We start from the raw sequence: 23,791 nt of genomic DNA, 5'->3' as shown, positions 1-23,791 counted from the left end.
GAGGGAGGTCAGGGGGACTTTGACCCCCAGCGGCGGGATTATAGTTCAGATGAAGATGGAGGCGCTTCAGTGAAGAAAAAGAAGAAAACTGAACCATCCTTTTCCCCTTTAAGTGATTGCAGTGTGAGTCCAGCCCGGGTGTACCCTACTGCATCCGATCCCCAAGATGTGTCTTTTTTGGGGGAAGGCACAAACTACGATATCTGCACGTCCAGCGTCCTACCCCCAGAAGGGTTAGGATGATGTACAGGTGGGCATGTTGTCGTGACCTGCCACATCAAATTAATAGATGGGTGCCCAAGTTGCTCTCAGCATCTTGTCGCTAAATGTTCGGCTGATTAAATCTGAGTCGAGAAAAGTGGCAATTTTGGACTACTTGAGCAACTTGGATGCGGACGTATACTGTGTCCAGGAGTGTGGGATCTCCGATCCCTTAAGTGAAAATGCATGGCCTTTAGGTCAAAGTGTGTGGTCTGGTTCTGTATGTAATAAAAATTGTGGGGTAGGTGTTTTGGTGAAGGGTTATAGTGTTAAGATAGAAAGTTACATGGTGGTGGAGGCGGGGAGGTGTGTAATATGTGAGTTAAATTGTAGGGGGTGGAGGGTTAGGGTGGTAAATATGTATGCACCAATAGATAAAGGGGAGAGGCTGGAAATTTTCGAGAAATTATGTTTTTTTTTATCTGGCAAAATGCCAATAATTTTTGTTGGAGATTTCAATTGTGTGACGGAGGGGGATAAGATGGATGTTACAGGTAAAAGACTCAAGAGTCTTGTGGCGGATTTTTCCTTACAGGATGCTGCGGAAGTTTTTTTAGGTAATCCACCTCCTGCGACCTATAAGGCCGACAGGGGAGGCATAGAGTCTAGAATAGACCGTATCTTCTTTTCTTCACAAAATGTTATTTGTAGGAATTTCCAGCAGGAAGATGTTCCCTTCTCTGACCATGTGTGTTTGAGGGCACGTCTAGAAGGTAAGATTTCCTTTGTATATGGTGGTGGCGTGTGGAAACTTAATGTGCGTTTGCTGGAAGATAATAGGATCATGTGTGATTTTAGGCGAATGTATGTTAGGTGGAGGGATAAAAAAAGTGATTTCAGGAATGTGCTTGAGTGGTGGGACTGGATGAAGAGTGAGATTGGTTTTTTCTTTAGAAAAAGGGGCAGGAGGAAAGCAGCAATGAATAGAGTAAAATTTAATGATTTAAGCTCTAGACTGGAGTGGCTGAGGAAGTTAAGGATGATTGGAGTGGATGTGGATGTTTTGATGTGTCAAGTGAAAGAAGAGATTAAGAAATATATTGAGGGTAAAGGGAAAGAAATTATTTACCGTTCTAAGATTGAACATTTGGAGAAAAATGAGAAATGCACAAGGTTTTTTTTCAAAAAAGTTTTTGGGAAGAAAGTAGATATGGATGAGGTGGTGAATGGTGATGGGGTGTGTGTGAGTGGGAAGGATGTGATGCAGGAGGTGGTGTTGTTTTATAAGGAGTTGTATGGGGAAAAATGGGTTGATGATAGGATGTTGACTGATGCTTTGGGGTGTTTAGAAGGTTGTTTGGGTGAGGATGAACGTGAAATATTGGATGATGTAATTGTGTTGGATGAAGTTAAAAAAGTGGTGATGTCTGCGAGTAAGAATAAAACACCTGGGAAGGATGGACTGCCCGTGGAGTTATATGTTAAGGAATGGGACACGATGGGAAATGACTTATTGGAGGTGTGCCAGTATATGTTCACGGAGAATATGTTGAGTGAATCTATGAGAGATGGGGTGGTGGTTTTGGTTCATAAGAAAGGTGATAAAAAGGATTTGGGGAATTGGAGGCCAATCACCCTTTTGAATGCAGACTATAAGGTGTTTAGTAAATTGTTGGCTAGCCGGATGCGGGAAGTGATTGGCGGTGTGGTGGATGAAGATCAAGTGTGTGCAGTGCCTGGGAGAAGTATGACTGAAAATTTGGTGTTGTTGCGTGATGTGATTGGGGATTGTATGAGTCGTAAGCAGAAATGTTTGTTGTTTTCGGTTGATTTTGAAAAAGCTTTTGACCGTGTGTCACATAGCTTTATGTTTAAGGTTTTGTCTAAGATGGGTTATTCCAGGAATTTTGTAAACTGTGTTAGGAGTTTGTATTGTAATGTTTCAAGTGAATTTTTGGTGAATGGGTGGTTGAGTGAGAAAGTGAGAATTAAATCAGGAGTGCGTCAGGGGTGCCCTATGTCCCCTTTTTTGTTTATTAGTGTGATTGAAGTGTTGATGTGTATGGTTAGGAAGGATAAGGTTATGAGAGGTGTGATGATTCCTGGGAGTAATGGAAAGGATGTGAGAATTCTAGGTTACATGGATGATGTAGTGATTGTGAGTGGGAATATGGCTGCGATGAGTAGGGCAAGGTTGATATTAAGTTTGTTTTGTAGTGTCTCAGCTTTTAAGGTCAATTGGACTAAGAGTTCCTTTAAATGTTTTGGTGAGAGGAATGTATGGATGAATGGTGTGAGGTGTGAGGATGGTGCAATAAAGGTGCTTGGGATTAAGTTTAATGATGATTTGAAAGGAAATGAGAGTTGGGAAGATTGTGGGGTGAGAGTGGTGCGCAAGTTGAATTTTTGGCGAATGAGAGAATTAACTCTGACTGGGAAAGTTCTGATTATTAAGGCGGTTATTTTGCCTATTTTGTTGTTTGTTGCGAATGTATATCCTGCTGCTTTTAAGAAAATTAGGAAAACTGAGAAATTCATCTTTAATTTTCTTTGGGGAAGTCGCATGGAGAAATTGAAACGGGAATATGTCTATAAGTTATGTGTAAATGGTGGTTTGGATTTTCCAAATATTGATTTCTTTTTAGGGATTAGTTACGTGAAAATGGTGGTGGTGGTTCTAGGGAAAAGTAATAAGTGTGCTTATATGATGAAGTATTCGGCTGGATGGATGCTTTATGGCTTAAAGTGGGTCAAAAGGGATGCTAGAGTGCCTGTTGCTTTTAAGTGTCCTGTATGGTATGGTTGTGTTGAGAAATTTGTAAGGAAGTATGATTTGTTGTCCGTTAACATGAGTGATTTTAGGCAAAAGAAGAAAGTCATTAGGATGGTGCGTGAGCGTGAGGTGGTATGTAATATCAATGGGTTGAGAGGGGAGGAAGTAACCGAGATGTGGAGAAAATTAAGTATAGATGGTGTGACTAACAGACAGAGAGATATCGCTTGGATGATATTGCATGACATTTTGCCTGTTAGAGATGTGCAAAAGAAGAGGGATTTAGTTAAATCTGAGGTATGCCCGAGGGATGGATGTGGTTTGAGAGAGCATGTTAGACATATGGTATGGGATTGTGATTTTGCATATGATGTATGGAAGGGTATAGGGGGACTTTGCAAGGAATTGGTGGGTGTAAAGTATGTTAATTGAAAACTTGCTATGTTTGGGATGGGTGCATGTAGTAGAATTAAGGATAGGATTTTATGGTTGTTGGTGGTGTGTGTAATTGAAAGTTTGTGGGATGCGAGGAATTTGTTAGTTTTTAAAAGGAAGAAAATGTCATTTAATGAATGTTTGAGATTGATTCTGTCACGTATGTATGTAATATACCTCTGGGATCAGGAACGTGGAAGTATTATAGATGCTGAAGGGATCTGGAAGTTTAAAAAGTGGAGGTTTTTGGTAAAGTTTAATTAGTAGTGTATAATGTACCTGATGATAAGGTTTGGTTTTATTTTTGATTATATACCAAGTGTGATGAAAGGCTAAGTGTCAATGAAAGGCTTTTGTAAGTCAATTTGATTGAGCTTATGCTCCGGCCTATCTGATTTGGTTAAAAAGAAAAAAAAAAAAAAAAAAAAAATCTGTTCTTATCAGTTTAATATCTGATACGTCCCCTATCTGGGGACCATATATTAAATGGATTTTTAGAACAGGGAGATGGAAAAAGAGCTTGCTCTGTCCACTCCACGCATTGACCTGGTATTGCAGTATCTCCAGGACCGGTGCACCCCTTCTTTAATGCAGTTTCTAAAATCAGAAAGAATTGAATTCAATGTTTTTTGTTCATTTTGCTTGTTTGTCGGATTTTGGGATGGACTCTTTGGCTTTGCTTTTCTTCTCCTCATTGGATTTTTCATGTTCAAAGTTGCAGAAGCCAGATTACAAGCTCATTTTGGTTCAACTTCAGCAACTGTGCATTGCATTGCCATGTAATGTGATGCAATGCTATCTTTCTAGCTCTCCCTTTTTACTTCCTTTTGGATAAACAGACATATTAGGCAAGCATTTTGGAGCTTTCACCTAAATAACTACAGGTGGTGAGATAAGCTGCACAATATAATTGACCTTTCAGTATATTGTTGCACACACACCATCTATTTAGCAAATGCCCTTGTTATCAACAGCAGCCTTTTAAACTCACCTGAGCTAACAGGTATGTGCGCTGGTTACTCTGCTGCGCTTAAAATTTCTTTTTTGGTTTGCTACAATGCCTTTTCTGAAACGTTGTCTCCTTCTGCTGGAACACTGACTTCTTTCATTTAATGCCTGCAGACTATAAAAGAGAACCCAACCCAAAAAGTTTGGTTGATTAGTCTGTGGCATTCTGTTAAACTGTTGCTTATGGCGGTCTCTGTGAGCTTCTCAGCGACATTCAGCCAGCCAGGTATCCTGCCTGCAGTAGATGGAATGTGGCAATGGAACGCTGGCTGCGCGTGTCATAATAGGCTCTGAGCCTTTATATACCTGTGCACAGCAGCAGCCACCTTCAGTCTGCTGCTGGACAGCCAGCAGCAGCAGCAGCAGGAGAGGTATGTAATCAGGAGCCCTCCTGCTAAGGGTAGACAGCTGCTCGTTCCACCCCACCCCCCGCCTTAATTGGTTCTCCTCCCTTCCAACGGTGTTGAGGCGGGTGGGAACAGCAGGGGGTGAAGGTGCTGTGTTTAAAGAGGTGGAGTTATGCAGATCTAAAACGCGTGGATTGCAGCAGCAGCAAGCCGAAAAGTGCAGGCATGTAAGGGATCTAGAGGTTGACAACATGTCTTCTTAACGGGAGTCCAGGAGCTCATCTCCACAAATGGACTTTTCAGGATCCTTGGGTGGCTCCGTAGTTTGAAACCAATTCTGGTTATCGCTTCTCGGCCTTTTGGCTAAGATCAAGTGTAGTATCTGTTCTTATCAGTTTAATATCTGATACGTCCCCTATCTGGGGACCATATATTAAATGGATTTTTAGAACAGGGAGATGGAAAAAGAGCTTGCTCTGTCCACTCCACGCATTGACCTGGTATTGCATTATCTCCAGGACCGGTGCACCCCTTCTTTAATGCAGTTTCTAAAATCAGAAAGAATTGAATTCAATGTTTTTTGTTCATTTTGCTTGTTTGTCGGATTTTGGGATGGACTCTTTGGCTTTGCTTTTCTTCTCCTCATTGGATTTTTCATGTTCAAAGTTGCAGAAGCCAGATTACAAGCTCATTTTGGTTCAACTTCAGCAACTGTGCATTGCATTGCCATGTAATGTGATGCAATGCTATCTTTCTAGCTCTCCCTTTTTACTTCCTTTTGGATAAACAGACATATTAGGCAAGCATTTTGGAGCTTTCACCTAAATAACTACAGGTGGTGAGATAAGCTGCACAATATAATTGACCTTTCAGTATATTGTTGCACACACACCATCTATTTAGCAAATGCCCTTGTTATCAACAGCAGCCTTTTAAACTCACCTGAGCTAACAGGTATGTGCGCTGGTTACTCTGCTGCGCTTAAAATTTCTTTTTTGGTTTGCTACAATGCCTTTTCTGAAACGTTGTCTCCTTCTGCTGGAACACTGACTTCTTTCATTTAATGCCTGCAGACTATAAAAGAGAACCCAACCCAAAAAGTTTGGTTGATTAGTCTGTGGCATTCTGTTAAACTGTTGCTTATGGCGGTCTCTGTGAGCTTCTCAGCGACATTCAGCCAGCCAGGTATCCTGCCTGCAGTAGATGGAATGTGGCAATGGAACGCTGGCTGCGCGTGTCATAATAGGCTCTGAGCCTTTATATACCTGTGCACAGCAGCAGCCACCTTCAGTCTGCTGCTGGACAGCCAGCAGCAGCAGCAGCAGGAGAGGTATGTAATCAGGAGCCCTCCTGCTAAGGGTAGACAGCTGCTCGTTCCACCCCACCCCCCGCCTTAATTGGTTCTCCTCCCTTCCAACGGTGTTGAGGCGGGTGGGAACAGCAGGGGGTGAAGGTGCTGTGTTTAAAGAGGTGGAGTTATGCAGATCTAAAACGCGTGGATTGCAGCAGCAGCAAGCCGAAAAGTGCAGGCATGTAAGGGATCTAGAGGTTGACAACATGTCTTCTTAACGGGAGTCCAGGAGCTCATCTCCACAAATGGACTTTTCAGGATCCTTGGGTGGCTCCGTAGTTTGAAACCAATTCTGGTTATCGCTTCTCGGCCTTTTGGCTAAGATCAAGTGTAGTATCTGTTCTTATCAGTTTAATATCTGATACGTCCCCTATCTGGGGACCATATATTAAATGGATTTTTAGAACAGGGAGATGGAAAAAGAGCTTGCTCTGTCCACTCCACGCATTGACCTGGTATTGCAGTATCTCCAGGACCGGTGCACCCCTTCTTTAATGCAGTTTCTAAAATCAGAAAGAATTGAATTCAATGTTTTTTGTTCATTTTGCTTGTTTGTCGGATTTTGGGATGGACTCTTTGGCTTTGCTTTTCTTCTCCTCATTGGATTTTTCATGTTCAAAGTTGCAGAAGCCAGATTACAAGCTCATTTTGGTTCAACTTCAGCAACTGTGCATTGCATTGCCATGTAATGTGATGCAATGCTATCTTTCTAGCTCTCCCTTTTTACTTCCTTTTGGATAAACAGACATATTAGGCAAGCATTTTGGAGCTTTCACCTAAATAACTACAGGTGGTGAGATAAGCTGCACAATATAATTGACCTTTCAGTATATTGTTGCACACACACCATCTATTTAGCAAATGCCCTTGTTATCAACAGCAGCCTTTTAAACTCACCTGAGCTAACAGGTATGTGCGCTGGTTACTCTGCTGCACTTAAAATTTCTTTTTTGGTTTGCTACAATGCCTTTTCTGAAACGTTGTCTCCTTCTGCTGGAACACTGACTTCTTTCATTTAATGCCTGCAGACTATAAAAGAGAACCCAACCCAAAAAGTTTGGTTGATTAGTCTGTGGCATTCTGTTAAACTGTTGCTTATGGCGGTCTCTGTGAGCTTCTCAGCGACATTCAGCCAGCCAGGTATCCTGCCTGCAGTAGATGGAATGTGGCAATGGAACGCTGGCTGCGCGTGTCATAATAGGCTCTGAGCCTTTATATACCTGTGCACAGCAGCAGCCACCTTCAGTCTGCTGCTGGACAGCCAGCAGCAGCAGCAGCAGGAGAGGTATGTAATCAGGAGCCCTCCTGCTAAGGGTAGACAGTTGCTCGTTCCACCCCACCCCCCGCCTTAATTGGTTCTCCTCCCTTCCAACGGTGTTGAGGCGGGTGGGAACAGCAGGGGGTGAAGGTGCTGTGTTTAAAGAGGTGGAGTTATGCAGATCTAAAACGCGTGGATTGCAGCAGCAGCAAGCCGAAAAGTGCAGGCATGTAAGGGATCTAGAGGTTGACAACATGTCTTCTTAACGGGAGTCCAGGAGCTCATCTCCACAAATGGACTTTTCAGGATCCTTGGGTGGCTCCGTAGTTTGAAACCAATTCTGGTTATCGCTTCTCGGCCTTTTGGCTGAGACCAAGTGCTTCACAGCAGGAGGTTTCAGTTGAAGGGCACTCAGGTACCCCTCTCCTTGGCCTGGCAGGATCGTCCACTTCGGTGGGCTTCACCTGCCTGCTGCTATTAGGGAGAGGGATTAGTCCTAGGGTAACGGGCAGCGATCCCCCAGCCTTCAGGTGCTTTATCACAAAGCTCTGAAGGCGCAGATTGCAGGCGGTTGCAATTTGCATTTTGTTGCGCCATACCATGGAGGTTGACCCCAACCTCGTGCCTCTATATGCGAGGCTCAAGAACTCCATAAGGGTCCGCTTTACGGCTGGTGGTTCCGATATGCGGAATCTGGGATATGTAGTCCAGGACGTGCTTGAGAAACTGCTCCACGTCAGAACCAACGAAATCCTTTCTATCCAGGATTATCCTCGACGTGGAGACTATGATGTAACCTTTACTGGCGAAGGTATTTTCAAAGATGTTTTGTCCAGAGTTAAGTCGGTAGAAAATAGCCCTGGTCTAAAAGGGATTCAGATTATCGAGCACGTCCTGGATGAGGTAAAGATGGTGGTTGTGAAAATCTTCTCACCCTTCATAACGGCACCAGAGGTTATTTCCTTTTTGTCAGTTTATTTTAAAAGTGTGAAATTGATTGGGAAAGTGTTGAATGAGTTTAACATCTGGACCTCAAAATGGAAGTTTTTAGTAAAATGTGAAAGAGACCCAAAATTCCCTGGAGGTGTGAGACTTCCTCCAGCTCGATTTAAAATAGGGCAAACTAATGGGGATTTTTTTTTCTCAGGAATGCCACTTTTCTGTAGGTATTGTGGTCTCTATGGGCACTCTAAGGATAGTTGTGGTGCCACTTGTAGAAATTGTGCCAGTACTGAACATGACACAAAGGAGTGCCCAAATGAAAAAAAATGCTCTTTTTGTCGGACACCTGGTCATTTCTATTTTTCTTGCCCTCACAGGTTCAGAGAGGATGAACAAAAACAAAAGGAGAAGTCCAAGACATCCGGGAATGGACGGGCCAATCAGACCACCCCTCAGGAGGAGGAACAGCAACCTGGAGCCTCGGGAGGTGATAAGGGCGCTTCGACTAGTAACAATCCCTCCGAGTCAATGACAGGTAACTCACAGGAGCCCAGGAGCTGGCTGAAAGACCATAAGGAGGCTAAAAGGAAGGCTGAGAAAGATCATAAAGGGGCGGTCGGTAAGGCCAAAAAAGAGCGCCAAAAGGCTGACACCGAGCCCAAAATTCCCACTGGGTCTCACGAGAGCGAGGGCGGTACGTGGCATTTGGTGAGGTCTCATAATAAGAAAAAGAATGGTTCCGTGGAGGTGGCTAATAGGGAGGAGATGGATACATCCCCTCACGGGGGTGTAGACTCTGGAATCCCGAGGTCCCGGGGCTCTGCTGCCCCAGGTGGGGCCCCGAACCTGGCTGCCTCCGGGGACTCTGAGGCTCCGCCATGTGCGCAGCCTGCCCCTGTGTTACGACCCTCTGCGGGTCAGCAGGGGAGTGCGGAGCCTCTCGGAGACCCACCTGACGAGGACCTAAATGGTCAGCCTATGGAGACCCAGTGTAACCTTTCTCTCAATATCCTTCCGAGCTACACCCCAGTAGCGTCGGGTCTTAATTTAAGTGAATGTTCCTTCTCCGATGATGAAGACTCTTTGATAACGGTGGATTCAGAAGAGGGCGTTGGTGAAAGTCCAAGTGGTCTGATCCGTCCATCGGATAGGTAAAGTCCAGTTTTTGTTTCTTCCTAACCATTTGTTATGATGGCTGACATTAGTGGTGTTTCCCTCAATGTGAGAGGCATAGGATCCAAGACCAGAAGAGCTACTGTTTTACATTTTTTAACCTGTTTTACAGCTTCTGTTTTCTTTTTACAAGAATGTCATATCCCTCATAAGATTTCTTACAAAAAATATAAGGAAGAGTGGAAACATGGTCCATCGGTCTGGTCTGGATCAAATGCAACTGGATCAGCCGGGGTAGCTATACTTTTTAAGGGAAATGTGTCTATTGATTTTATCCAAGATATTTTACCGGGTCGTATTCTTTTAGTTAAGGCTTTTATTGATGGGACAAGATGGCAGTTTTTAAATTTTTATGGGTCACCTGATAAAAATGAAAGGGCTGATATGCTGGAAATTTTACCTTTATTTATTAACATTTCTGAACCTTTTATCCTGGCAGGTGATTTTAATTGTATTTTAAAAGGCGAAAGCCGACGCTCCGGTTCCGTGAGTAGAAATTATGACAAAACGTCTGGAATGTTAAGCAATATTATAAATGATTGTAAATTAACTGATGTGTATAAAGAATGTAACAAGGATAGCCCTATAGATGCTGGTTTCACCTGGAGCAATTCTACATGTAGCTCCAGGATAGATTTTGTTTTAGGTTCAGAAAAAATACTGCCAGTGAAATGTGAAGTTTTAACTAATATTCTCTCAGATCACAAGGTTTTATCTTTTAGAGTGAGGATTAATGGAAAGAAGAAATGTGGTAAGAAATCTTGGAAATTGAATGTGTCCCTTTTAAAAGATCCACAAATTTTATCGGATTTTATTGAGTTTTATGTAAAGTGTAGAAAAAGGAAAAACCCCAATATTTCTTTTAGCTCCTGGTGGGATAGAATGAAAATAAGCATTAAAGATTTCTTTATTAAGAAAAGCATACAAAAAGCTAAAGAAAAGTTTGAGATCTATAATTTTCTTAATATCAGGTTACAGACATTGTACAAATTCAAAGACAATGGTCTGGATGTAGGTAATGATATATTGAGCCTTAAAGGAGAAATTTCAAAGTGGTTGGAACAAAAAGGATAAGAACTGATTTTTCGTTCAAAGGTAAAACACGTAGAAGAGGATGAGACTTGTTCCAGGTATTTTTTTAAGAAAAACAAACAGACAAAAACAATAATTGATAACATAGATGGAGATAATAATATCAACGTTATATTGGATAAGGTAAATGTCTATTTTAATGATCTTTTTAATGTAAAAACTGTAGACCATGATTTAATACACACTTTCCTGGGGGAGATCAAGTCCACCCTAGATGCTGATGCCCAAAGTTTTTTATCCCAACCTCTAGTTGAGGAAGAGATTTTAGAAACCATGAAGAGTTTTAAAAATGGTAAAGTGCCCGGCCCTGATGGTATCCCCATAGAGTTTTATATAAGTTTTTATGATATTTTAAAAGATGATTTGTTTAATTTGTTTTCCGAAGTTTTTAATAATAAGGTTTTACTCAACTCATGGAAGAAAGGTGAGGTATCACTACTATACAAAAAAGGTGACAAAACGGATCTTAAAAACTGGAGGCCGATAACTCTTTTAAATAGTTATTACAAAATTATGGCTAAGATCTGTGCAAATCGGTTGAAAAAGGTGATACATAAAGTAATTCATGCAAATCAGGTATGCGGGGTACCTGGGCGTAGTATCTGGGACAATTTAAACCTGGTGAAAGATTGTATTGAAGATGTAAAAACCAGAAAGACAAAGATGTCAATCCTAGCGGTGGATTTTGAGAAAGCTTTTGACCGCGTGTCTCATTTTTATCTTTTTAAAGTTTTAGAAAAAATGGGCATTCCGGGTGGGTTTTTATTGTCTCTTAAAGCTTTTTATAATGATTGTACGAGTAAGATTTTAGTTAATGGTTTTAAAACAAAAGAGGTAGTTTTAAAATCAGGGGTGAAGCAGGGTTGCCCTTTGTCCCCCCTGCTTTTTATATGTGCTCTAGAACCCCTTTTATGTACAATACGCCGGGATAAGCAAATATGTGGAGTACCCTTACCCGGAGGGAACGGTCTACAAGTTAAAGTTGTAAGCTATATGGATGATGTAGCCGTGTTTGGATGTGATGTACCTTCAATACAAAAAACGATAAGCCAAATTCAGTCTTTTTGTACAGTTTCCGGTTTTAAAATTAATCTTACTAAATGTAATATTTTAAATGTTGGGGGAATGAGTTTACATGATGTACCAATTGCAGTTACAGATTCCATTACTATTTTAGGTGTTTCTTTTAATGAATCTAATAATGGTTTTAATAGCTGGGATGCGGCAGCACAGAAAATTAATCAGAAAATCTGCATGTGGAATATGAGAAAGCTGTCAATGGAAGGTAAAGTTCTGATTGTAAAAATGGTGATATTACCTATCCTGTTATATCTTAGTTTGGTGTTCCCCCCTCCTACAAATTTGTTGAAACGAATTACAAAAGTATGTTTTACCTTTTTTTGGGGCTCAAAAATGGAGAAACTCAAAAGAGAAATTGTGACAAAGCCAAAGGTTAAAGGTGGGAAAGATTTCCCTGTTTTAGATAAGTTTCTTTTAATACATTTTTTCTGTTTCTGTTTTAAAACCCTTTTTAAAGATAATTACCTTTCCTATTTTATGCGTTTTAACACTGGTTTTCTCATGAGAAGGTTTGGTTGGTTTGAAACGGTTTTATCCTCTCCTTATGCTTTTAACCTACCTGCACATTATGAGATTTTAAAGAAAATTATTCTTGATTTTAATTTGAATAAGAAACAGACAGGGGATCTATGTAACAGCAAGACACTACTCAAACAAATTAGTACTGATGTGACGTTGTGTGATATTGAACGTTATGATGATGACAAAACTGTACACATATGGAAAATGATTAACGCCCCTTATCTTTTTAATGTACAGAAAGACATGTCTTGGAGCTGCGCACACCACTGTCTTCCTTGCCGGGCATTCCAGTACAGAAGAGGTTTTGTGAGGTCTGCCATCTGCCCAAGAGAAGGTTGTCAAGAAGAAGAGACAGTGAAGCATCTTTTATGGACTTGTGCTTTTGCTAAAGAGTTCTGGAGAAGACTAATCCCCCTGCTGGAGAAAATGGTGGACCTCAAGGACTTTAATTTTGCATCAGTGTTATATGGTCTTCTGGAATGCCCAACAATGGACCAAAAAATAATGGCGTGGAAGATAGTGAATTGTGCCAAGATAGCGCTCTGGAATGCTAGAAATATTGCTGTTTTTAAACATGAAATGTTACCAGTAGATGATGTTTTAGCCTTTTGTAAAAGTGAAATGTACATATACTATTTATTGGACAGGAAAAAGAATGTAACGTTGGCAGGCAAATGGCTTTTTAACCTATGGAATATTTGAAGTCTTGTAAAATTTGCTGTGATGGAATTTTTATTTTTCTTTGAAGTCCCGAAAGTGTAATGTGGATGTAATGGTTTTATTTCTGTAATTTGTTAAATTTTAAATAAACGGTTTTTATCCCCATGTGGGGGATAGCCAAATTAAAAAAAATCTGTTCTTATCAGTTTAATATCTGATACGTCCCCTATCTGGGGACCATATATTAAATGGATTTTTAGAACAGGGAGATGGAAAAAGAGCTTGCTCTGTCCACTCCACGCATTGACCTGGTATTGCAGTATCTCCAGGACCGGTGCACCCCTTCTTTAATGCAGTTTCTAAAATCAGAAAGAATTGAATTCAATGTTTTTTGTTCATTTTGCTTGTTTGTCGGATTTTGGGATGGACTCTTTGGCTTTGCTTTTCTTCTCCTCATTGGATTTTTCATGTTCAAAGTTGCAGAAGCCAGATTACAAGCTCATTTTGGTTCAACTTCAGCAACTGTGCATTGCATTGCCATGTAATGTGATGCAATGCTATCTTTCTAGCTCTCCCTTTTTACTTCCTTTTGGATAAACAGACATATTAGGCAAGCATTTTGGAGCTTTCACCTAAATAACTACAGGTGGTGAGATAAGCTGCACAATATAATTGACCTTTCAGTATATTGTTGCACACACACCATCTATTTAGCAAATGCCCTTGTTATCAACAGCAGCCTTTTAAACTCACCTGAGCTAACAGGTATGTGCGCTGGTTACTCTGCTGCGCTTAAAATTTCTTTTTTGGTTTGCTACAATGCCTTTTCTGAAACGTTGTCTCCTTCTGCTGGAACACTGACTTCTTTCATTTAATGCCTGCAAACTATAAAAGAGAACCCAACCCAAAAAGTTTGGTTGATTAGTCTGTGGCATTCTGTTAAACTGTTGCTTATGGCGGTCTCTGTGAGCTTCTCAGCGACATTCAGCCAGCCAGGTATCCTGCCTGCAGTAGATGGAATGTGGCAATGGAACGCTGGCTGCGCGTGTCATAATAGGCTCTGAGCCTTTATATACCTGTGCACAGCAGCAGCCACCTTCAGTCTGCTGCTGGACAGCCAGCAGCAGCAGCAGCAGGAGAGGTATGTAATCAGGAGCCCTCCTGCTAAGGGTAGACAGCTGCTCGTTCCACCCCACCCCCCGCCTTAATTGGTTCTCCTCCCTTCCAACGGTGTTGAGGCGGGTGGGAACAGCAGGGGGTGAAGGTGCTGTGTTTAAAGAGGTGGAGTTATGCAGATCTAAAACGCGTGGATTGCAGCAGCAGCAAGCCGAAAAGTGCAGGCATGTAAGGGATCTAGAGGTTGACAACATGTCTTCTTAACGGGAGTCCAGGAGCTCATCTCCACAAATGGACTTTTCAGGATCCTTGGGTGGCTCCGTAGTTTGAAACCAATTCTGGTTATCGCTTCTCGTCCTTTTGGCTAAGATCAAGTGTAGTATCTGTTCTTATCAGTTTAATATCTGATACGTCCCCTATCTGGGGACCATATATTAAATGGATTTTTAGAACAGGGAGATGGAAAAAGAGCTTGCTCTGTCCACTCCACGCATTGACCTGGTATTGCAGTATCTCCAGGACCGGTGCACCCCTTCTTTAATGCAGTTTCTAAAATCAGAAAGAATCGAATTCAATGTTTTTTGTTCATTTTGCTTGTTTGTCGGATTTTGGGATGGACTCTTTGGCTTTGCTTTTCTTCTCCTCATTGGATTTTTCATGTTCAAAGTTGCAGAAGCCAGATTACAAGCTCATTTTGGTTCAACTTCAGCAACTGTGCATTGCATTGCCATGTAATGTGATGCAATGCTATCTTTCTAGCTCTCCCTTTTTACTTCCTTTTGGATAAACAGACATATTAGGCAAGCATTTTGGAGCTTTCACCTAAATAACTACAGGTGGTGAGATAAGCTGCACAATATAATTGACCTTTCAGTATATTGTTGCACACACACCATCTATTTAGCAAATGCCCTTGTTATCAACAGCAGCCTTTTAAACTCACCTGAGCTAACAGGTATGTGCGCTGGTTACTCTGCTGCGCTTAAAATTTCTTTTTTGGTTTGCTACAATGCCTTTTCTGAAACGTTGTCTCCTTCTGCTGGAACACTGACTTCTTTCATTTAATGCCTGCAGACTATAAAAGAGAACCCAACCCAAAAAGTTTGGTTGATTAGTCTGTGGCATTCTGTTAAACTGTTGCTTATGGCGGTCTCTGTGAGCTTCTCAGCGACATTCAGCCAGCCAGGTATCCTGCCTGCAGTAGATGGAATGTGGCAATGGAACGCTGGCTGCGCGTGTCATAATAGGCTCTGAGCCTTTATATACCTGTGCACAGCAGCAGCCACCTTCAGTCTGCTGCTGGACAGCCAGCAGCAGCAGCAGCAGGAGAGGTATGTAATCAGGAGCCCTCCTGCTAAGGGTAGACAGCTGCTCGTTCCACCCCACCCCCCGCCTTAATTGGTTCTCCTCCCTTCCAACGGTGTTGAGGCGGGTGGGAACAGCAGGGGGTGAAGGTGCTGTGTTTAAAGAGGTGGAGTTATGCAGATCTAAAACGCGTGGATTGCAGCAGCAGCAAGCCGAAAAGTGCAGGCATGTAAGGGATCTAGAGGTTGACAACATGACTTCTTAACGGGAGTCCAGGAGCTCATCTCCACAAATGGACTTTTCAGGATCCTTGGGTGGCTCCGTAGTTTGAAACCAATTCTGGTTATCGCTTCTCGGCCTTTTGGCTAAGATCAAGTGTAGTATCTGTTCTTATCAGTTTAATATCTGATACGTCCCCTATCTGGGGACCATATATTAAATGGATTTTTAGAACAGGGAGATGGAAAAAGAGCTTGCTCTGTCCACTCCACGCATTGACCTGGTATTGCAGTATCTCCAGGACCGGTGCACCCCTTCTTTAATGCAGTTTCTAAAATCAGAAAGAATTGAATTCAATGTTTTTTGTTCATTTTGCTTGTTTGTCGGATTTTGGGATGGACTCTTTGGCTTTGCTTTTCTTCTCCTCATTGGATTTTTCATGTTCAAAGTTGCAGAAGCCAGATTACAAGCTCATTTTGGTTCAACTTCAGCAACTGTGCATTGCATTGCCATGTAATGTGATGCAATGCTATCTTTCTAGCTCTCCCTTTTTACTTCCTTTTGGATAAACAGACATATTAGGCAAGCATTTTGGAGCTTTCACCTAAATAACTACAGGTGGTGAGATAAGCTGCACAATATAATTGACCTTTCAGTATATTGTTGCACACACACCATCAATTTAGCAAATGCCCTTGTTATCAACAGCAGCCTTTTAAACTCACCTGAGCTAACAGGTATGTGCGCTGGTTACTCTGCTGCGCTTAAAATTTCTTTTTTGGTTTGCTACAATGCCTTTTCTGAAACGTTGTCTCCTTCTGCTGGAACACTGACTTCTTTCATTTAATGCCTGCAGACTATAAAAGAGAACCCAACCCAAAAAGTTTGGTTGATTAGTCTGTGGCATTCTGTTAAACTGTTGCTTATGGCGGTCTCTGTGAGCTTCTCAGCGACATTCAGCCAGCCAGGTATCCTGCCTGCAGTAGATGGAATGTGGCAATGGAACGCTGGCTGCGCGTGTCATAATAGGCTCTGAGCCTTTATATACCTGTGCACAGCAGCAGCCACCTTCAGTCTGCTGCTGGACAGCCAGCAGCAGCAGCAGCAGGAGAGGTATGTAATCAGGAGCCCTCCTGCTAAGGGTAGACAGCTGCTCGTTCCACCCCACCCCCCGCCTTAATTGGTTCTCCTCCCTTCCAACGGTGTTGAGGCGGGTGGGAACAGCAGGGGGTGAAGGTGCTGTGTTTAAAGAGGTGGAGTTATGCAGATCTAAAACGCGTGGATTGCAGCAGCAGCAAGCCGAAAAGTGCAGGCATGTAAGGGATCTAGAGGTTGACAACATGTCTTCTTAACGGGAGTCCAGGAGCTCATCTCCACAAATGGACTTTTCAGGATCCTTGGGTGGCTCCGTAGTTTGAAACCAATTCTGGTTATCGCTTCTCGGCCTTTTGGCTAAGATCAAGTGTAGTATCTGTTCTTATCAGTTTAATATCTGATACGTCCCCTATCTGGGGACCATATATTAAATGGATTTTTAGAACAGGGAGATGGAAAAAGAGCTTGCTCTGTCCACTCCACGCATTGACCTGGTATTGCAGTATCTCCAGGACCGGTGCACCCCTTCTTTAATGCAGTTTCTAAAATCAGAAAGAATTGAATTCAATGTTTTTTGTTCATTTTGCTTGTTTGTCGGATTTTGGGATGGACTCTTTGGCTTTGCTTTTCTTCTCCTCATTGGATTTTTCATGTTCAAAGTTGCAGAAGCCAGATTACAAGCTCATTTTGGTTCAACTTCAGCAACTGTGCATTGCATTGCCATGTAATGTGATGCAATGCTATCTTTCTAGCTCTCCCTTTTTACTTCCTTTTGGATAAACAGACATATTAGGCAAGCATTTTGGAGCTTTCACCTAAATAACTACAGGTGGTGAGATAAGCTGCACAATATAATTGACCTTTCAGTATATTGTTGCACACACACCATCTATTTAGCAAATGCCCTTGTTATCAACAGCAGCCTTTTAAACTCACCTGAGCTAACAGGTATGTGCGCTGGTTACTCTGCTGCGCTTAAAATTTCTTTTTTGGTTTGCTACAATGCCTTTTCTGAAACGTTGTCTCCTTCTGCTGGAACACTGACTTCTTTCATTTAATGCCTGCAGACTATAAAAGAGAACCCAACCCAAAAAGTTTGGTTGATTAGTCTGTGGCATTCTGTTAAACTGTTGCTTATGGCGGTCTCTGTGAGCTTCTCAGCGACATTCAGCCAGCCAGGTATCCTGCCTGCAGTAGATGGAATGTGGTAATGGAACGCTGGCTGCGCGTGTCATAATAGGCTCTGAGCCTTTATATACCTGTGCACAGCAGCAGCCACCTTCAGTCTGCTGCTGGACAGCCAGCAGCAGCAGCAGCAGGAGAGGTATGTAATCAGGAGCCCTCCTGCTAAGGGTAGACAGCTGCTCGTTCCACCCCACCCCCCGCCTTAATTGGTTCTCCTCCCTTCCAACGGTGTTGAGGCGGGTGGGAACAGCAGGGGGTGAAGGTGCTGTGTTTAAAGAGGTGGAGTTATGCAGATCTAAAACGCGTGGATTGCAGCAGCAGCAAGCCGAAAAGTGCAGGCATGTAAGGGATCTAGAGGTTGACAACATGTCTTCTTAACGGGAGTCCAGGAGCTCATCTCCACAAATGGACTTTTCAGGATCCTTGGGTGGCTCCGTAGTTTGAAACCAATTCTGGTTATCGCTTCTCGGCCTTTTGGCTAAGATCAAGTGTAGTATCTGTTCTTATCAGTTTAATATCTGATACGTCCCCTATCTGGGGACCATATATTAAATGGATTTTTAGAACAGGGAGATGGAAAAAGAGCTTGCTCTGTCCACTCCACGCATTGACCTGGTATTGCAGTATCTCCAGGACCGGTGCACCCCTTCTTTAATGCAGTTTCTAAAATCAGAAAGAATTGAATTCAATGTTTTTTGTTCATTTTGCTTGTTTGTCGGATTTTGGGATGGACTCTTTGGCTTTGCTTTTCTTCTCCTCATTGGATTTTTCATGTTCAAAGTTGCAGAAGCCAGATTACAAGCTCATTTTGGTTCAACTTCAGCAACTGTGCATTGCATTGCCATGTAATGTGATGCAATGCTATCTTTCTAGCTCTCCCTTTTTACTTCCTTTTGGATAAACAGACATATTAGGCAAGCATTTTGGAGCTTTCACCTAAATAACTACAGGTGGTGAGATAAGCTGCACAATATAATTGACCTTTCAGTATATTGTTGCACACACACCATCTATTTAGCAAATGCCCTTGTTATCAACAGCAGCCTTTTAAACTCACCTGAGCTAACAGGTATGTGTGCTGGTTACTCTGCTGCGCTTAAAATTTCTTTTTTGGTTTGCTACAATGCCTTTTCTGAAACGTTGTCTCCTTCTGCTGGAACACTGACTTCTTTCATTTAATGCCTGCAGACTATAAAAGAGAACCCAACCCAAAAAGTTTGGTTGATTAGTCTGTGGCATTCTGTTAAACTGTTGCTTATGGCGGTCTCTGTGAGCTTCTCAGCGACATTCAGCCAGCCAGGTATCCTGCCTGCAGTAGATGGAATGTGGCAATGGAACGCTGGCTGCGCGTGTCATAATAGGCTCTGAGCCTTTATATACCTGTGCACAGCAGCAGCCACCTTCAGTCTGCTGCTGGACAGCCAGCAGCAGCAGCAGCAGGAGAGGTATGTAATCAGGAGCCCTCCTGCTAAGGGTAGACAGCTGCTCGTTCCACCCCACCCCCCGCCTTAATTGGTTCTCCTCCCTTCCAACGGTGTTGAGGCGGGTGGGAACAGCAGGGGGTGAAGGTGCTGTGTTTAAAGAGGTGGAGTTATGCAGATCTAAAACGCGTGGATTGCAGCAGCAGCAAGCCGAAAAGTGCAGGCATGTAAGGGATCTAGAGGTTGACAACATGTCTTCTTAACGGGAGTCCAGGAGCTCATCTCCACAAATGGACTTTTCAGGATCCTTGGGTGGCTCCGTAGTTTGAAACCAATTCTGGTTATCGCTTCTTGGCCTTTTGGCTAAGATCAAGTGCAGTGATCTAGCGGCTGCTGCCTTGGTCTTGGCTGAGAGGTGCTCGGGGTACCCGGCTCCTTGGCCTGGGGGGATCGCTCTGTTTTTCAGCAGGGCTTCACCTCCCTGCTGCTATTAGGGAGTCGGATTAGTCCCCGGGCAACGGGAGGCGATCATCTACCTGGCACTTCGGTGTTGAAGGTTTCTATTGAGAAGAGGAGAACCTGTTTGTGAAGAAGATGTCTGCAGCATCACATGAAGGAGAGGAAGATAATGTGCCTGAATTCGCTAAGGTGCAGAATTCTATTCGTTTGGTTGTTCAGGAGAACTTTCGAGATCAAAAGGATTTTAGGTATGTGATGAGTCAAGTTCTTGTGGATCTTTTTGGTTTGAAGACAGAAGAAGTGTTGGCGATAATGGACTACCCCAGGAGGGGTGTTTATGATATAGTTTTTGTGGACAAAGTTTTTTTTGAAGGATATCTAAGGAAAATGACTGCAAGCCAGGATAAAAGAATGGAGGGGATAAGTGTAATGCCACACTTCCCCGTTAGAGATAAATGGATCATTGTTAAAATGTACTCTCCATTGGTGGACGAAGAGGATGTTCTTACATTTTTGGAGTTTTTTTGTTTGTCAGTAACACCAAAAGGGAAGATTTATAATGAATTTGGTTTTTGGACTTCGAAGTGGAAATTTTTGGTCCGTTTCAAAGAAGATGAGCAGGGGACTGTGTTGCTTCCCCCAGCTAGGTTTAAGTTGGGTAATATAAATGGTGATATTTTTTTCAGTGGTATACCCACTTTTTGTCGAGTTTGTCGTCAATACGGGCATGGAAAGGAAAATTGTTCGGGTGGTGTATGTGGTTTTTGCAAAAAAGGTGATCATGAGTCAAAGGATTGTAAAGATCGGAGGAAGTGCAACTTGTGTCAGGAAGATACGCATGTTTTTAAGAATTGCCCAAAGAGGAAAAGAAATAAAGAGAAGGAGGTAGTGGTTAAAAAGGTTTTGGTAGAGAGAAAGGAGGAAAGTGTAGAAAAGGTGTTGGTGGTAAAGGGAAAAGAAAGCAAACCTGTAGGAGTGCAGAGGGAGATGGAGAAAACAAGAGTAGATTGGGGGGATAGGGTAGAGAGTGAAATGGGAGGTGTAAGTCAGGGAACTGGCCGTGGTAAGGTTAAAAAGCAAGAAAAGAGAAAGGAACAGGAAGTGGAGGTGGCAATGGAAGAAAATATAGTTGTTTTTCAACAACCTATGTTTATAAAGAATGCAGAATATTTTAACCGGTTGTACCGTAAGTTGTATGATGAGAAACGTTTGGAATATCTTATAGAGAATGTTAGGAAAGAACTAATAAGAGATAAAAATGTTTTTTGTGTGAAATATAGAATACCAGATGGTGTATCGAAACAAGTTTTTTCAGCATCAAGGGTTGAAGATTTGTCCCTTAAGGTTCTGAGTTGGGTTGGGGTTCATGCTTTTGATAATGGTTACAAGTATTTTACTTGATGTTATTACTGTTGTTAATACAGTTATAATTTAATTTTTATTTTTTTGGTATCCATTCAGGTTCTGAAACATTTCTTTCTTTGTAAGTATTGTTGTATTTTTGTAATTTTTTTTTCTGACATTAAAAGTACCAAAACCTGATGATGATTTAAGTTGGAGTCCACGTCTTGTCTCCCTTTGGGGAGAAGAGGACTGTGGAGTGGACTTTAATTTTAACCTGAATAGGTTTTAAAAAAAAAAAAAAAAAAATCTGTTCTTATCAGTTTAATATCTGATACGTCCCCTATCTGGGGACCATATATTAAATGGATTTTTAGAACAGGGAGATGGAAAAAGAGCTTGCTCTGTCCACTCCACGCATTGACCTGGTATTGCAGTATCTCCAGGACCGGTGCACCCCTTCTTTAATGCAGTTTCTAAAATCAGAAAGAATTGAATTCAATGTTTTTTGTTCATTTTGCTTGTTTGTCGGATTTTGGGATGGACTCTTTGGCTTTGCTTTTCTTCTCCTCATTGGATTTTTCATGTTCAAAGTTGCAGAAGCCAGATTACAAGCTCATTTTGGTTCAACTTCAGCAACTGTGCATTGCATTGCCATGTAATGTGATGCAATGCTATCTTTCTAGCTCTCCCTTTTTACTTCCTTTTGGATAAACAGACATATTAGGCAAGCATTTTGGAGCTTTCACCTAAATAACTACAGGTGGTGAGATAAGCTGCACAATATAATTGACCTTTCAGTATATTGTTGCACACACACCATCTATTTAGCAAATGCCCTTGTTATCAACAGCAGCCTTTTAAACTCACCTGAGCTAACAGGTATGTGCGCTGGTTACTCTGCTGCGCTTAAAATTTCTTTTTTGGTTTGCTACAATGCCTTTTCTGAAACGTTGTCTCCTTCTGCTGGAACACTGACTTCTTTCATTTAATGCCTGCAGACTATAAAAGAGAACCCAACCCAAAAAGTTTGGTTGATTAGTCTGTGGCATTCTGTTAAACTGTTGCTTATGGCGGTCTCTGTGAGCTTCTCAGCGACATTCAGCCAGCCAGGTATCCTGCCTGCAGTAGATGGAATGTGGCAATGGAACGCTGGCTGCGCGTGTCATAATAGGCTCTGAGCCTTTATATACCTGTGCACAGCAGCAGCCACCTTCAGTCTGCTGCTGGACAGCCAGCAGCAGCAGCAGCAGGAGAGGTATGTAATCAGGAGCCCTCCTGCTAAGGGTAGACAGCTGCTCGTTCCACCCCACCCCCCGCCTTAATTGGTTCTCCTCCCTTCCAACGGTGTTGAGGCGGGTGGGAACAGCAGGGGGTGAAGGTGCTGTGTTTAAAGAGGTGGAGTTATGCAGATCTAAAACGCGTGGATTGCAGCAGCAGCAAGCCGAAAAGTGCAGGCATGTAAGGGATCTAGAGGTTGACAACATGTCTTCTTAACGGGAGTCCAGGAGCTCATCTCCACAAATGGACTTTTCAGGATCCTTGGGTGGCTCCGTAGTTTGAAACCAATTCTGGTTATCGCTTCTCGGCCTTTTGGCTAAGATCAAGTGCAGTGATCTAGCGGCTGCTGCCTTGGTCTTGGCTGAGAGGTGCTCGGGGTACCCGGCTCCTTGGCCTGGGGGGATCGCTCTGTTTTTCAGCAGGGCTTCACCTCCCTGCTGCTATTAGGGAGTCGGATTAGTCCCCGGGCAACGGGAGGCGATCATCTACCTGGCACTTCGGTGTTGAAGGTTTCTATTGAGAAGAGGAGAACCTGTTTGTGAAGAAGATGTCTGCAGCATCACATGAAGGAGAGGAAGATAATGTGCCTGAATTCGCTAAGGTGCAGAATTCTATTCGTTTGGTTGTTCAGGAGAACTTTCGAGATCAAAAGGATTTTAGGTATGTGATGAGTCAAGTTCTTGTGGATCTTTTTGGTTTGAAGACAGAAGAAGTGTTGGCGATAATGGACTACCCCAGGAGGGGTGTTTATGATATAGTTTTTGTTGACAAAGTTTTTTTTGAAGGATATCTAAGGAAAATGACTGCAAGCCAGGATAAAAGAATGGAGGGGATAAGTGTAATGCCACACTTCCCCGTTAGAGATAAATGGATCATTGTTAAAATGTACTCTCCATTGGTGGACGAAGAGGATGTTCTTACATTTTTGGAGTTTTTTTGTTTGTCAGTAACACCAAAAGGGAAGATTTATAATGAATTTGGTTTTTGGACTTCGAAGTGGAAATTTTTGGTCCGTTTCAAAGAAGATGAGCAGGGGACTGTGTTGCTTCCCCCAGCTAGGTTTAAGTTGGGTAATATAAATGGTGATATTTTTTTCAGTGGTATACCCACTTTTTGTCGAGTTTGTCGTCAATACGGGCATGGAAAGGAAAATTGTTCGGGTGGTGTATGTGGTTTTTGCAAAAAAGGTGATCATGAGTCAAAGGATTGTAAAGATCGGAGGAAGTGCAACTTGTGTCAGGAAGATACGCATGTTTTTAAGAATTGCCCAAAGAGGAAAAGAAATAAAGAGAAGGAGGTAGTGGTTAAAAAGGTTTTGGTAGAGAGAAAGGAGGAAAGTGTAGAAAAGGTGTTGGTGGTAAAGGGAAAAGAAAGCAAACCTGTAGGAGTGCAGAGGGAGATGGAGAAAACAAGAGTAGATTGGGGGGATAGGGTAGAGAGTGAAATGGGAGGTGTAAGTCAGGGAACTGGCCGTGGTAAGGTTAAAAAGCAAGAAAAGAGAAAGGAACAGGAAGTGGAGGTGGCAAT

General features: G+C 42.4%; 8 non-coding genes and 1 pseudogene across 8 annotated transcripts; all 9 read left to right on the top strand.

The window, feature by feature from the left end:
* The first annotated feature begins 3,798 nt into the window (after positions 1 to 3,798).
* LOC141211728 (U2 spliceosomal RNA) lies at positions 3,799 to 3,992 on the top strand. The gene has a single exon (XR_012281668.1). It is a non-coding gene; the product is annotated as a U2 spliceosomal RNA (small nuclear RNA).
* Positions 3,993 to 5,107: 1,115 nt separating this feature from the next.
* On the top strand, positions 5,108 to 5,298 carry LOC141212062 (U2 spliceosomal RNA). The gene has a single exon (XR_012281881.1). It is a non-coding gene; the product is annotated as a U2 spliceosomal RNA (small nuclear RNA).
* A 1,115-nt stretch (positions 5,299 to 6,413) lies between these two features.
* Positions 6,414 to 6,604, top strand: LOC141212109 (U2 spliceosomal RNA). Its single transcript, XR_012281926.1, has one exon. It is a non-coding gene; the product is annotated as a U2 spliceosomal RNA (small nuclear RNA).
* Positions 6,605 to 12,991: 6,387 nt separating this feature from the next.
* Positions 12,992 to 13,187, top strand: LOC141211655 (U2 spliceosomal RNA). The gene has a single exon (XR_012281611.1). It is a non-coding gene; the product is annotated as a U2 spliceosomal RNA (small nuclear RNA).
* A 1,115-nt stretch (positions 13,188 to 14,302) lies between these two features.
* On the top strand, positions 14,303 to 14,493 carry LOC141211569 (U2 spliceosomal RNA). The gene has a single exon (XR_012281540.1). It is a non-coding gene; the product is annotated as a U2 spliceosomal RNA (small nuclear RNA).
* A 1,115-nt stretch (positions 14,494 to 15,608) lies between these two features.
* Positions 15,609 to 15,799, top strand: LOC141212107 (U2 spliceosomal RNA). Its single transcript, XR_012281924.1, has one exon. It is a non-coding gene; the product is annotated as a U2 spliceosomal RNA (small nuclear RNA).
* Positions 15,800 to 16,914: 1,115 nt separating this feature from the next.
* LOC141212106 (U2 spliceosomal RNA) lies at positions 16,915 to 17,105 on the top strand. The gene has a single exon (XR_012281923.1). It is a non-coding gene; the product is annotated as a U2 spliceosomal RNA (small nuclear RNA).
* Positions 17,106 to 18,220: 1,115 nt separating this feature from the next.
* Positions 18,221 to 18,411, top strand: LOC141212105 (U2 spliceosomal RNA). Its single transcript, XR_012281922.1, has one exon. It is a non-coding gene; the product is annotated as a U2 spliceosomal RNA (small nuclear RNA).
* A 2,853-nt stretch (positions 18,412 to 21,264) lies between these two features.
* Positions 21,265 to 21,445, top strand: LOC141211638 (U2 spliceosomal RNA; annotated as a pseudogene).
* The last annotated feature ends 2,346 nt before the right edge of the window (positions 21,446 to 23,791 follow it).

The sequence above is a fragment of the Phyllobates terribilis genome, unplaced genomic scaffold (assembly GCF_046119375.1).
Source record: "Phyllobates terribilis strain yellow unplaced genomic scaffold, ASM4611937v1 Scaffold_170__1_contigs__length_4071412, whole genome shotgun sequence".
NCBI classification, from domain to species: domain Eukaryota; kingdom Metazoa; phylum Chordata; class Amphibia; order Anura; family Dendrobatidae; genus Phyllobates; species Phyllobates terribilis.
The sequence above is the reverse complement of the archived record's forward strand: the minus strand, read 5'-3'. Positions and strand labels throughout refer to the sequence as shown.